The sequence below is a fragment of the Chiloscyllium plagiosum genome, chromosome 40, assembly GCF_004010195.1.
Source record: "Chiloscyllium plagiosum isolate BGI_BamShark_2017 chromosome 40, ASM401019v2, whole genome shotgun sequence".
NCBI classification, from domain to species: domain Eukaryota; kingdom Metazoa; phylum Chordata; class Chondrichthyes; order Orectolobiformes; family Hemiscylliidae; genus Chiloscyllium; species Chiloscyllium plagiosum.
The window spans coordinates 20676487-20692308 of NC_057749.1; the positions used below are offsets into that span (position 1 = coordinate 20676487).

A 15822-nucleotide genomic window follows, 5' to 3' on the forward strand; every position below is an offset into this window, starting at 1 on the left:
GTGAGTTGAAATGCTGTGCTACAGGGTGGTTGGGTTGGTTCGTCCGGGTGGCCCAGAGGTGCTCTCTGAATCGCTCCGCTAGTAGGCGGCCTGTCTCCCCAATATAGAGGAGGCCACACCGGCTGCAGCGGATGCAGTAGATGATGTGGGTGGAGGTGCAGGTGAATCTGTGGCGGATATGGAAGTTTCCTTTGGGGCCTTGGAGAGAAGTGAGGGGGGAGGTGTGGGCGCAAGTGTTGCACCTCCTGCGGTTGCAAGGGAAGGTGCCGGGAGTGGTGGTTGGGTCGGTGGGGGGTGTGGATCTGACAAGGGAGTCGCGGAGGGAGTGGTCTCTACGGAAAGCTGATAGGGGAGGGGAGGGAAATATATCCTTGGTGCTGGGGTCTGTTTGGAGGTGGCGGAAGTGATGGCGGATGATGCGCTGTACATGGAGATTGGTGGGGTGGTAGGTGAGGACCAGTGCCGCTGGACCAGTGAGGACTCAAGGGCCGCTCCTCCGCCCTTGAGCCCCGCCCCTCCCCCGCTCCTCCGCCCTTGAGCCCCGCCCCTCCAACCGCCACCAGGACAGAGCCCCACTGGTCCTGACCTGCTGTGCTGTTCCAGCAATAAAGTTTCAACTGGGGCAAATTACATGCCAACATTTCTAAAGTGTTTCAGATTGCATTGGAAGTGTAACATAATATCAAATAAGACAAAAGATGTAATGGATCCTTTGTGAATGTGGGGTAAGCACCCAATCTGCATGCATTACAATTACAAAAAGACATATGAAGTAGTTGTTCTGAAAGAGTTATTTTGAAGCTACATTAAGCTCCACCCAAGCTGATGATGTCACAATCGATGTGAAGAAGTAGTCTAGCACAAGATCCCAAAGGAGACAGTTGCATCTGCTTTGGCTCCTCACAGTCTTTGTAAGAATGCTCAAATGGTCAATGTAGCTTGTACCTATGTGCTATCGTATAATAAAGTACATTGTGTTGTGTAAGAAAAATTCCTCTTCTCATTCAGACTCAATATTGGTTTATCCTTTACTGCGACAATTTAGACAGTTCCTTAGACTCAACACAGAGAATTAGAAAAAAGGTTCTTATTGCGCAAAGGTAGTGTCCCTTTGGGCTAGAAGACCTGGGTTCAAGCCCAACCTGTTCCGGGGCCTGTCATGACATCCCTGAATAGGTTGATTGAAAATATTTTAGAAATGTAAAAAGCATGCTCACTGGGCATTGCGGTAGTGTCCCTACCTCTGAGTCAGAGGGGCCCAGTTTCAAAGCCCCCCTCCCTTGTCCTGGACACCTTTCATAATATGCCTGAACAAGATGAATGTAACTACTAGAAAAGCGAATTGGTGGCTCTATTCTAAACACAGCTGTTAGAGTGCCTGTCCTATGCTCCATTATCAAAACTAAGAACAATTTCACATTGTCTCTCACTTTTAACGATCACCTTTCACTCATTTCATTAAAAGTATTAAATAATTTGCAAACTCCCAAGTCGTTTTGCCTGTTGTTTTCTTTCCTTATTTTAATTGTGTTGTAACTAATGCTTTTATACTAGTATGGATTGGTTTTGTTAATGAAATTGTCCCATTTTCACAGCTGACGATGACGTGAAAGAATACAGCAAAAGATTGCCTAACCCTCTTAACATGGCAGATGGTGGGCTTTGAATTCGATAGAAATCTGGAATTAAGAGTCAAATGATGACCATGGAACCATTGCCAATTGTCAGAAAAATCCAACTGCTTCACTTATGTCCTTTAGGGAAGGAAACTGCCATCCTTACTTAGTCTGGCCTACATGCGACTCCAGACCCACAGCAATGTGGTTGCCTCTTATCTGCCCTCAGGGCAATTAGGGACAGGCAAGAAATGTTGGCCTAGCCAGCAATACTCACATCCCATGAATGAATAAAAAAAAACTTCTTTGCATCTCTGTACTGGAGATCCAGTAATCTAACAAATATTTATTTGCATCAGCTGTTTTCCTAAAAGCTGGAACGTTGTGGGAGAAAAGCATACTCTAATGTCTGTTTTGCACACACAAATCTTTTCAGTATATTAGATCACACAGTTATGGTTACTGCCAGTAAAACTGCTGAATTGCTGCCCAAACACATGGACTCAAGGTGAATGAAGTCTTCTGATTTTTCCTCCCCAAAGAACGTCAAATGTGACCAGAGCATCTAAATTCCAGAAAGCTACAAAACGATTTATCAAATCTAGCTACTATACCGCCATGCTTCTGATGGAAAGCTTTTCTTGGTTTCTAGGTTCTGTATGAGGAAGTTCTCAGAGAAACAGCTATACTGATTGATACTTGCAGAATTACAGAATTATAGAATTCTACAGCACAGCCTATGGTCATTTTTGACTGGCGCAATCACCTAAAGATACTTATCCAATTTTTCCAGTACTTGACATCATAGCCTTATATGCCTTAAAGATCTTAAAATGCATAACTATTGGGCGAAGACTTAGATTGATCTCAACATCATGTAAAGCCAAAACTAAGAAATAGTCAAATGACAGAAAAATACAAAATTCTGGAAACCTGACACAAACACGGAGTATGCTGGAGAAACTCACAGGTCTGACAGCATTTGTGGAGACAGAAACAGAATTTACATTTTGGATCTGATGTGACTTCTTCACCATTATTTTTTAATCAAGATGTCACAATGAAGTGCCTCCAAAGTAAAGCTGCAAATTAATTCTCACAGGGGATGGCTGGTAATCCAGTGTGCCTTGCATACTTTTTCCTCCTCCTCTCCCCTTGTAGAGCTGTACCTAAATTCAGACAACTCAGAAATATAAGCTGACCAATACCATAGATTAAGAATCCTCTTTCCAGGAGAGCATAACGCTGCAGCTAAGATTTGAATAAGGAAATTTATAGAACACATCATCATAAAGCACTGAAAAGATTCTCAGTGCTCATCTTCTGGGACTATTCTGCCAATCCAGTTTGCAATTTTATTCATAGGCAAGCAAGCTTCTACTGATGCATCTTCCCCCTTTTCCCCCCATTACTGAACCAATTGCTGCCCAGTCAAGTATCAATAATGTCCTACATTTTTATAGATGGATCAAGTCACATAGTTTCAACAGAGGATTGACTCACTTTCAACATTCAACTGCCCAGCCAGTCTTTTTTGGAGCCTGTGTCATTTATTTCCTTTCTAGAAGCACTGTAACCAGTTGATGATTTTACGAAGGACTAACATGGGTTGAGTCTCAATAGGCAAATATGTAGTATGACTCAATAAAATCTGCCAGTAAAAGATGTCCATCTATACCAGTGACTCAGATAAGGGGACAAAGTGTAATACATCAAGTTTGATGATGATACGAAGTTGGATTGGAGAACAAGCTGTCAAGTAATAAACTTGATATAAACCAGATGAATATAAACCAGTTAAGTGGCTGGGCAAGTAGATGACCATCAACAGAACAATGTGTAGAAATGTGAAGTGATCCACTTTGATAGGAAGAACAGAAAAGCAGAATACTTAAGACGTGCCACTCAAATTTCTATATTAACTCAATTTTGCCACTCTATCTTCATAAACCTTGATGGGTGTATTTTATTCATTGCGTTGTTGAGCTCAGTCTCGAATATACTCAACAAATCAGCATTCTCTCTGCGATAAGAGTTCTAAAGGTTCACAATACCTCTGACTAAATTTCTCAACTTAGTCCTCATCGTGAGGCAAGTTCTCGATTCACTTGGCATAGGAAATAATTATGTTTTTAGGAATTTTATATCCTGCTGTGAGGTCACAACTCACCCTGCACAGCATATAAACCCATTCTATTCACCTCCTTTCCTCGGGCAGTTTCATGATACCAGGAAATCATTGTAGTGAATCTTTGTTGCAGCCAGTCCAAAAAACATATATTCTTCCTCATGCAAGGAGACCCATAAAAGTATGCAGTATGCCACTGTAGCCTCACCAAAGCCCTTTATAATTGCAGCAACACTTCCTAGCTCTTGTACTCAAAACCCTTTGCAAAAAAGTACATGACTTGCTTTCATAATTGTTTACTTTATCTGCACATTAACTTTGTGACTTATGAATAAGCTCACACAAATCCATCAGAATGTCAATAATTACTCATCTCTCACCATCTAAAAGGTGAACACAAAGGGAATCAAGGGATAAGACAAAATGGAAAAGTGGAGTTGATGTAGATTAGCCATGATACCGAATAAGCAAAGCAAGTATGGGAAGCCTGAAGATCTATTACTGGTCTTTTTTATGTTATCTCCTGATAATAGCAGACAAAATGCAACACACCCTAACAGACAGCTCTGGCAATTGGAAATGCAGAATTTTAAGAGCAGCTGTTTTCCTTTCGACAACACAATCATGAATACAAAGTTTGCTGTTTTCAATGATAGCTTCCAACAGCTATTTATTGAACTTCTAGTTTTCTCATATTCTACACGCTAATTAGTAACATTCCAGTCAGTTTGATGTCCTGGGAGTCTAAATTTAGCAACCTACGTCAACATTACTCATCACTTATCCAGTGTAATCTCGTATACAGACACGTGCATTGTGAGGTTGACTCTTCCGCCAAAGCAGTAAAAAAACAGGAGTGGATCATTCTTCACTTGGTTTCCACAAACCTATATGCTCCTCAATGGTCTAAATGTGCCACAAGAATCCAGACATTGTGAATCATACAAGGAATCAATCACAAACACACAAGGCAAAGGAAGATTGTATTACTGAGAATATGGTGCCTGTATTAGAAATATACAATTTAACAATCTGTGTTCTAGTTCTCTTGTTATTTCAGTGATTTCTGTGTGGAGAACCCAGCCTATCATTCACAATATCTCCATCATAATGAACACAATAAACACAGGTTGTGTGTATAACTAAACTGAATGCTAACCAAACTAACACACTAGTAAAAATGAAGGAAGGACTGCTGTATTTCATCCTCTTCCCAACACTAGCAGTTAGTTGTTCACACAATAAGTAGTGACATAGAGACATAGACAGAGAATACTACAGCACGGAGACAGGCTCTTTGGCCCAAACTGGCCCGTGCTGACCAAAATGTCCATCAACTCTAACCCCATTTCCCTGCACTTGGCCTATAACCTTCTAAACCTTTCCTGTCCATGTACTTGTCCAAATTCCTTTTAAATGTTGCTAATGTAATTGCCTCAACCACACCCATCCACTGGCAGCTTATTCCATATGCGTACCCCACCCTCTGTGTAAAAAAAGTTGCCCCTCAGGTTCCCTTTTATTTTTTCCCTTCTAAACTGATGCCCTCTAGTTTTCGATTCCTCAAACCTGGGGAAAAAAGACTGAGTACATTCACCCTATCCATGCCTCTCATGATCTTATACACGTCTATAAGATTCCACCTCAGTCTCCAAAGCATTAAAGAAAAAAGTCCTAGCTTGTCCAACCTCTCCCAATAACTCAGACCCTTGAGCCCTGACACCATCCTTGTAAGTTTCTTCTGCACTCTTTCCAGTTTAATAAGATCCTTCCTATAGCAAAGTAACCAAAAGTGAATATAAAATTCCAAGTGCAGTCTCACCCACGTCCTGCACAACTGCAATATAACTTCCCAACTTCTATACTCAATGCCCTGACTGATGAAGGCCAGTGTGCCAAAAGCCTTCCTCACTGCACCTGTGACTCCACTTTCAGAGGACTGTGCTCCTGAACTCCAAGATCCTTTTGTTCCACTACACTCCTTAAGAGCCAACCATTCACCATGAAACTCCTACCTTGATTTGATTTTCCAAAATGTAAGATGTCAAACTTATCTATATTAAATTCTATTTGCCAATTCTTGGCCCAGTGCTCTGCACACAGAACAAAACCTGGCAATTCATCTGCATGTTTGTACTTGCCCCAAATGCAACCTTCCGTATAGTCGCAGAAAATCTTAGATAAAAAAATCAGAAATAATAAGTTGAAGAGATAGGTCAGGCTGGAACATGACAGGGAGCGAGGAATGCCTGTTTGATTAAATTGCATCTAATTCAATGCAGAGTCAAAAGCACAGCCAGTCAGGCAGCAGCTGAGGAGCAGGAGAGTCAACGTCTTGAGCATAAGCTCTTCCATCAGGAATGTGTAGGTAGGCACTGAGGAAGGAGATGTGGCTGTAATATTGAATCTGCTTCAACTAAAGAGCTAGAGGGCAGAGGAGACGACCTGGGGGGTGCAGTGAGAGAGAGATTCACTGAGTTCCTTGTAGAGGGAGGAGGAGAACTTCCTTAAAGTAGGCATCCTTGGAAGAGGCTTCGCAGTAAGGTTATAATCAACTAGGAGAAAGCGAGGTCTGCAGATGCTGGAGGTAAGAATCAAAATGTGTGGTGTGGGAAAAGTACAGGTGGTCAGGCCATCCGAGGAGCAGGACAGTTGATGTTTTGAGCATAAGCTCTTCATCAGGAATCTAAGAGGGCTGACAGGTAAAGCCGATGAAGTCAGGCATGGATAGGTATGTGGATCTGGGATATTATAGCTATTAAAGAAACGTGGCTAAGGAAGAGGCTGGATTGGCAGCTTAACGTGCCAGTGTACAGGTACTTTGGGGCGACAGAAGTGGTGGAAAGATGAGAGGGAGAATTATATTTTTCATTAAGGCAAGTATCACTCCAGAAGTCAGAGATGAAATAACTGAAGGATCATCCAGTGAGGCTTTGTGGGTGTAGCTAAGAAATAAGAAAGGAATGACGACATTATTGGGATTGTACTGCAGGCCCCCAAAAAGTCACTGGGAATTAGAGGAACAAATATGCAGGGAGATTGGTGAGACTTGCAGGAGCAATAGGATCATCATAGTAGGGGATTTTAATTTTCCTAACATTAACTGGGACTGCCACAGCATTAAGGGCTGAGATAGGGTGGAATCTGCTCCGTGTGTTCAGTAAAGATTCCTCAAGCAGCATATACAGGGTCCTACTCAGGAAGGGGCAAAACTCTTGGGAAATAGGGCAGGACAGGTGACTGAGTTGACAGTGGAGGAGCACTTTGGGACCAGTGACTTAAGTTCTCTTAGGTTTCAAGTAGTTATGGAGAGGGACAAAACTGGTCCACAGCTTCAAGTTTGAAACTGGGGCAAATTGAATGGAATTAGACGGGAGCTTGCAGGGGTTGACTGGAGTAGTTTGTTTGCAGGCAAAGGGACCTCCGGAAAGTGGGAAGCCTTTAAAAGTGAGACACCTAGAGTTCAAAGTCTACATGCTTCTGTGAGGGTGAAGGGCAAGGTTGGCAGGAATAGAGAACCCTGGGTGCCAACTGATATTGAAGCTTTGACTAGAAAAAAGGCATGGCTCGGGTACAGGCAGCTGCGATCAAGGAAATCCCTGGAGATATACAGGGGCTACAGGAGTTTACTGAAGGAAATCAGGAAGGCAAACAGGGAGCATGAGATAGCCTTGGGTGAGAAGAGTAGGGTGAATCCAAAGGGGTTCTTTAAGTATATCAAAGGAAGAATGACAGCAAAGGACACATAGGACCCCTCAAGGACCAAAGCGAATATGTATGTATAGAATCGCAGCAGAAGGGCAAGGTCCTCAATGAATATTTCTCATCTGTGTTTACCGTGGAGAAAGACAAGACGACTTGGGAACTTGGGGATGATATCTTGGGGATAGTCCATATCACAGTAGAGGTAGTGTTAGATGTATTAGGATGTTATGAAGGTGGGTAAACTCCTGGTTCTGACCAGATATATCCATGAACACTGCAAGATGGGACCTTGATCAGATGGGCCGAAGGGCCAAGGAGTGTCAGATGAAGTTTAATTTAGATAAATGTGAGGGGTTGCATTTTGGAAAGGCTATTTTGGGCAAGATTTATGCCCTTATTGGTAATGTCCTGGGTAGTGTTGCTGAACAAAGAGACCTTCGAGTGCAGATTCATTGTTCCTTGAAAGTGGAGTCGCAGGAAGACAGGGTAATAAAGAAGGCATTCAGTCTGCTTTCCTTTATTGGTCAGAGCATAGGAGTTGGGGAGGTCATATTGCCGCTGTACAGGACATTGGTTAGGCCACGTTTGGAATATTGTGTGCAGTTCTGGTTTTCCTCCTATAGGAAGGATGTTTTGAAACCTGAAAGGGTTCAGAAAAGATTTAGAAGGATGTCGCCAGGGTTGGGTTTGAGCTGGAGAGAGAGGCTGAATAGGCTGGAGCTGTTCTCTCTGGAGTGTCGCCGGCCGAGGGATGATCTTAGAGGTTTATAAAATCATGAGGGGCATGGATAGGGTAAACAGACAAGGTCTTTTCCCTGGAGCAGAGGAGTTCAGAACTAGAGGGCATAGGCTTATGGTGAGAGGGGAAAGATATAATAAGAGACCTAAAGGGCAACTTTTTCACGCAGAGGGTGGTGTGTGTATGGAATGAGCTGCCAAAGGAAGTGGTGGAGGCTGGTACAATTACAGCATTTAAAATGCATCTGGATGGGTATATGAATAGGAAGGGTTTAGAGGGGATTAGATTAGTTTAGAATACCTGGTTGGCATGGACAAGTTGGACCAAAGGGTCTGTTTCCATGCTGTACATTTCTAGGATCTAAGAGGCTAGAGAAGAAATTGCGGGAGCCCTGGCTGATGTTTTTGCATCTTTGTTAGCTATGGGAGAGGTCCCGGAAGACTAGAGGGTAGTGAATGTTGTGCCCTTATTCAAGAAGGGCTATGAAGAAAAATATGGCAACTATAGACCAGTAAGCTTAATATCTGTGGTAGGTAAGTTACTTGAGAAGATACTGAGGGATCAGATGTACATGCATTTGTAAAGACAGGGTTTGATTAGGAGCAGTCAGCATAGCTTTGTGCGTAGGAGATCATGACTCACAAATTTAGTAGAGTTCTTTGATGAAGTGACCAGGAAGGTTGATGAGAGGAGGGTGATAGACATAGTTTATATGGATTTCATAAGGCCTTTGAGAAGGTTCCACATGGCAGGTTGCTCTGGAAGGTTAGATTGCATGGAATCCGGGGGTAGCTGGCAAATCGAATACACAATTGTCTTGACGGTAGGAAGCAGAGGGTAATAGTGGAAGGATGCTTGTCGGACTGGAGATCTGTGACTGGTGGTGAACATCAGGGGTTGGTACTAGGCTCATTGCTGTTTGTTATCTATATCAATGATTTGGATGAGAATGTACAAGGCATGATTAGTAAGTTTGCAGCTGACACTAAAATAGGCGATATCGTGCACAGTGAGGAAGGTGAACAGAAATTGCAGCAGGACCATGATCAGCTGAGGAACTGGGCAGAGAAATGGCAAATGGAGTTTAATATAGATAAGTGTAAGGTCTTGCATTTTGGAAAGTCAAATTAAGGTAGGAATTTCATGGTGAATGATAGGGCCTTAAGGAGTGTAGTGGAACAGAAGGACCTTGGACCTTCAGGTGCATAGTTCTCTGAAAGTGAAGTCACAGGTAGACAGGGCAGTGCAGAAGGCTTTTGACACATTGCCCTTCATCAGTCAAGGCACTGAGTATAGAAGTTGGGAAATTATGTTGCAGTTATACAGGATGTTGGTGAGGCTGCACTTGAAATATTGAATTCAGTTTTGGTCACCTTGATATAGGAAGGATGTTATTAAACTGGAAAGAGAGCAGAAAAAAATTACAAGGATGTTGCCGGGACTCAAGGGCCTGAGTTATAGGGAGAGGTTGGACAAGCTAGGACTCTTTTATTTAGTGCTTTGGAGACTAAGGGGGGATCTTTTGGAAGTGTATAAGACCCTGAGAGGCACACATAGGGCCAATGCACTCAGTCTTTTTTCTGGGTTTGGGGAATTGAGGACTACAGTGCATCAGTTTAAGGTTAGAAGGGAAAGAACAAAAGGGAACCTGAAGGACAACTTTTTTTTAAAACATAGGGTGGTACGCATGTGGAATGAGTTGTCAACAGATATGGTTGAGGCAGATGCATTAAAAGGCATTTGGACAAATACACGGATAGGAAAGGTTTAGAAGGATATAGGCCAAGTGCAGGGAAATGGGGTTAACGTGGACTGGTCAGAATGGACCAGTTTGGCCCAAAGGGCTCGACTCTGTGCTCTATGACTCTAAAATACGATCCACTCCAATTAGAATTGCTCTGGACTCTTACACTGCAATATTTTAAACTGTGAACAATGTATGGCCAAATCTGCTGGATATAATCATTTAAGAGCAGGAATAACTGCTTTTAAAGAAATAAAAGTCAGGGTTGTTTTGATTTTGTGTACGCATCGATAAAAGTGCATTAAAAACCGAAAGAACCGAAAATCAGTAATAAAAACAGAATTTGGTGGAAAAGCTCAGCAGGTCTGGCAGTGTCCATGAATAGACATCAGAATTAACGTTTTGGACCTGGTGACCCTTCCTCAGATAAAAATGCATTATCTAAACTGGATGTCACTATATATTCCTTTAATATTATTTCTCTCCAGTGGAAATGGGATCCCATGTAGCCTACATTTCATGCTGGTTTTTAACAAAGTATACTAGAAATATGGAGAAAGTGAGGACTGCAGATGCTGGAGATCAGAGTCGAGTGTGTGGTGGTGCAAAAGCACAAGTCAGGCAGCAGCCAAGAAGTAGGAGAATCGACGTTTTGCACATAAGCCCTTCATTCCTGATGAAGGGCTTATACCTTGAAACGTCAATTCTCCTGGTCTTCGGATGCTGCCTGACCTGCTGTGCTTTTCCAGCACCACACTCTCGACTCTACACTAGAAATATAGCTGGTCCACAACTTTTCTACACAATGCATTACAACAGCTGGGCTGATAAGACAATAGAGCACTATATAAAAGCAATTTATTTATTTTAGAAAATGTGATTTTTGTAGCAGGTCTCTCCCACCAAATTCTGGGAAACTATAATAGCAAATGTTTCAGCTTCCTTAATTAGCCATGTTTACTAAGCTCATGTGAGTGCCAAAGTTGTTATGCAAATAATTGCAAGTGGGCATGAGGAACAACATCTACAATTATATCCAATAATTAATTGTAAAATGAATTTGAATTATAAAGTTAGGAGGAAACTGAAGATTTGGGGCATGGCTAGCTCAAAACCCATGTGACATTTTTCACCTGCATGTCTAAAGTTGCTATTCAATGTTATCCCATTAATAATGCGCCCTCCACAACTGAAGAACATTAACAATATACACTACATGGTGTAAAATTAAGAATGAAACCTTCCTAGCAACATTAGAAAGCAGCAAATTAGATTAGATTATTAGATTTTTTTTTGATTACAGTGTGGAAACAGGCCCTTCAGCCCAACAAGTCCACACCGACCCGCCGAAGCGCAACCCACCCATACCCCTACATTTACCCCTTACCTAACACTACGGGCAATTTAGCACGGCCAATTCACCTGACCTGCACATCTTTGGACTGTGGGAGGAAGCCGGAGCACCCGGAGGAAACCCACGCAGACACGGGGAGAACGTACAAACTCCACACAGTCAGACGCCTGAGGCGGGAATTGAACCCGGGTCTCCGGTGCTGTGAGGCAGCAGTGCTAACCACTGTGCCGCCCAAATGAATTAAGTGCTCAAATTACTGAAATCCAGGCAAACTTCTCTCAGCTTACCTTCATCAAATTGCTGCTTTTAGTCTCATCAGCTTTAACTGATAATATTTATACTTATCAGTGAAACATCATAGAATCCTCACAGTGTGGAAGTAGGCCATTCAGCCCATCATATCCACACTGATCCTCCAAAGAGCATCCCAGCCAGACTCACTCTCGTATATTATCCCTGTAACCCTGGCTTTTCCATGGTTAATCCACCAAGCCTGCACATCCGTGGATACGATGGGCAATTTAGCTTGGCCAATCCGCCTAACCTGCACATCTTTGGACTGCGGGAGGAAACCCACACCGAGATGGGGAGAATATGCAAACTCTACACAGTCACCGGAGGGTGGAATTGAACCCAGGTACCTGGCGCTGGGTGGCACCAATGCTAACTGCTGAGCCACACACCATGAAGTAAAATAATTTTGTTAAAAAAGGAAATGTGTATCTGACATGGATAATTCAATAAAAAATCAATTGTAATGGACCTCTATATGAACCAGTAAGAGTCCTATACAGGGAATATATAATGACCAACATGCACCCTTAACTAATCACCACCAGTACTGGAACAATTAAGCTACAAATGATATATCCTATCATCAAGATGTTTACTTATGTTGAGAACACAAGGTATTCATATCAGTTTGAGTCATATCTTTAATGATAACAAACGCCATTAGTCACCAACCAGATTTTAAAAAAAATTGTTATGAGCAGCTGACATGTTAAATGTAATACTTGGAGGTGTGTAGATATTTCTTCATTAGAAAATAGGTGACAGCAGTCACCAGGGTTCAGAAATTTTCAACAGAACATTAGAGCAGGTAGACAATTAATTCCATCTTGATAGATTCTTTACCCAGCAACTTTCTGGTCCATTGATTGTTGTGTGGGGAAAGGGAAACTGATTGAGTGATCTGTAGGAAAATGCCAAATCTTGGGCAACATCTGTTAGTTCAGTATAGGAATTAAAATGTGATGTGACAGAACTGTATTCGCATAACTTATAGAAAGCCAACATGGTGCAACAATGCTTTAGGAATTTAGTCAACCTGTAAGATCCACAAAGAATTAAACTATAATTACAACTAATATTCTGCCAAATAAGCATTAGAAATTTAACCATTGTTATTCAAACTGTAAATTAAATACAAGTTCTTTGCTGAATTTAATTTTCACCTTACAAAAACATTTTTTTAAATTACTGCATGAGCATTTCACAAACAAATGAAAATGAAATCAGTCTTCATTTAAATGCTTTCTCTCCAATACGAGATGCATTTTCCAAAAGCATTTACTGTGTCATCCACACTGCAGTATTCCTCTCAAATGATCAATTTTCATGCAAGCCAACAATGAGAGTTGGTAGGTTATTCACTAAAGGCATAAAGCGAGATCAATTCTGCCTTTATTTACTGTCCATATGGTGTGCATGTAGCCTTTATCGGATCTTTGAACAGTGATCAAGAGCAAATTTTGTCCTCTGCAGACCTAATGGCAGCATGGTTACACTATCCGAGGTGAGATCAGTTAACTCAGCAAACCAAAGTTCTTGGTCCAATTATCTTTGAATGCTTCATGCAAGTCCTTCCTCCACCACAAAGTCAGAAATGGGGATGTTTGCCGATGATTGTACTACATTCAGCACCATTTGCGACTCCTCAGATGTTGAAGCAGTTCGTGTTCAAATGTAACAAAATTTGGACAATATCCAATTTTGGGCTGACAAGTGGCACTAAACAGTTGTGCCACACAAAAGCCAGGCAATGACCATCTCCAATAACAGACAATCTAACCACCGCCCCATGACATGCAATGGTGTTGCCATCATTGAACCCTCCTATACCAACATCCTCGGCGGTTACCACTGACCAGAAACTCAAGTGTACATAGAACATAGAAGAATACAGCGCAGTACAGGCCCTTCGGCCCTCGATGTTGCGCCGATCCAAGCCCACCTAACCTACACTAGCCCACTGTCCTCCATATGCCTATCCAATGCCCGCTTAAATGCCCATAATGAGGGAGAGTCCACCACTGCTACTGGCAGGGCATTCCATGAACTCACAACTCGCTGAGTAAAGAACCTACCCCTAACATCTGTCCTATGCCTACCTCCCCTTAATTTAAAGCTATGCTCCCTTGTAATAGCTGACTCCATATGTGGAAAAAGATTCTCACTGTCGACCCTATCTAAACCCCTAATCATCTTGTACACCTCTATCAAGTCACCCCTAAACCTTCTTTTCTCCAATGAAAACAACCCCAAGTGCCTCAGCCTTTCCTCATACGATCTTCCTACCAGACCAGGCAACATCCTGGTAACCCTCCTCTGCACCCGTTCCAGTGCCTCCACATCCTTCCTATAGTATGGCAACCAAAACTGCACACAATACTCCAGATGCGGCCGCACCAGAGTCTTATACAACTGCAACATGACCTCAGTACTCCAGAACTCAATTCCTCTACCAATAAAAGCCAGTACGCCATATGCCGCCTTAACAACCCTATCAACCTGGGTGGCAACTTTCAGGGATCAATGTACATGAGCACTCCGATCTCTCTGCTCATCTACACTACCAAGAATCTTACCATTAGCCCAGTTTTCTGGATTCCTGTTGCTCCTTCCAAAGTGAATCACCTCTCACTTTTCCACATTAAATTCCATTTGCTACCCCTCAGCGCAGCTCTGCAGCTTATCCATTTCTATCTGTAACCTGCAACATCCTTCGGCTCTATTCGCAACTCCACTGATCTTCGTGTCATCCGCAAATTTACTGACCCATCCTTCTAAGCCCTTATCTAGGTCATTTATAAAAATGATATCATTTGCAAAATGTTTTTTTATGGAGTTAGCAAATTGGTAATTCATCAATTTTTTTTTTTCAGCTTGCATCTTCTACATTATACTATTATCTAAACAGTTTTGTCAGCAACTGTAATTAGAATATTTCAGTAGTTTTCTCAATTTCTTTGAGTATATTAAAAAGACCCTTGTTTACATGCCCTTCAAACATCCATAAACACTACACCCATAGGTTTTCCATTATCTAATGTTCTGGCTATATCTTTAAAAAGGACTTAATACATTTGCAAAGCGTAGTTTTTCCTTTCACCAACCATGCTGCACATCCATAACCATTTGTCAAATATGCTTGCACTTGCGTAATGTGATTAGGTAGAGCCAATATAATTTGATTTGAGTTTACGAAGTCCCTATTCTAGTATTTTTTTCCATTACTGAACTCGGGTTCATGGTGTGCTTACGTTTCATCCTCCTCCTTAAATAAGTGTTGCATTTATTCCTTGCCTCATAGAGGGTTGCGGTGAATCTCGTGAATTCTGTTAGCTAAGAACCAGTGCAGCCACTGGCTCTGCAGCCATCTTTTTAAAAATCCTAAAATGTAGGCTATCAAATAGAGGGCTTTGTCAATGTTTAGATCCAGTTGATTTCTCCAGAATTTTATCTTCACTTTGGTGTTCCTTACCCTCATCGTATTTGCAGTATTTTTTGTGCGCTTCATTAAATTTCAGAAAGCTAAATAATGGATAGAACTAGGGTTGATGTTTGCGCACTTTTGATAGTTATTTGCAGAATTACACATTAAGGCATGTACCCCCCTAATGTTCACTGTTTGAGTCTGTTGATTCATTGACATACAGCGGTAAAGCGGTAGATGTGGTGTATATGGATTTTAGTAAGGCGTTTGATAAGGTTCCCCATGGTAGGCTACTGCAAAAAATACAGAGGTATGGCATTGAGGGAGAGTTGGAGGTTTGGATTAGGAATTGGCTGGCTGGAAGAAGACAGAGGGTAGTAGTTGATGGTAAAGGTTCATCTTGGAGCGAAGTTACTAGCGGTGTTCCGCAAGGATCTGTTTTGGGACCATTGCTGTTTGTCATTTTTATAAATGACCTGGAGGAGGGGTTAGAAGGTTGGGAGAGCAAGTTTGCGGATGATACGAAAGTCGGAGGAGTTGTAGACAGTGAAGGAGGATGTGGCAGGTTACAGCGGGATATAGATAAGCTGCAAAGCTGGGCAGAAAGTTGGCAAATGGAATTCAATGTAGCTAAATGTGAGGTGATTCACTTTGGGAAGAATAACAAAAAGATGGGGTACTGGGCTAATGGTCGGATACTTGGTAGTGTGGATGAGCAGAGGGATCTTGGTGTCCATGTACACAGATCTCTGAAAGTTGCCACCCAGGTAAATAGTGCGGTGAGGAAGGCATATGGCGTACTGGCTTTTATTGGCAGA

General features: G+C 42.1%; 1 protein-coding gene across 5 annotated transcripts in view; it reads right to left on the minus strand.

Moving 5' to 3' along the window:
- Nucleotides 1-15822, minus strand: part of znf592 (zinc finger protein 592) — a 198980-nt gene that overhangs the window by 81471 nt on the left and 101687 nt on the right. The gene's annotated exons all lie outside the window — the stretch shown is intronic.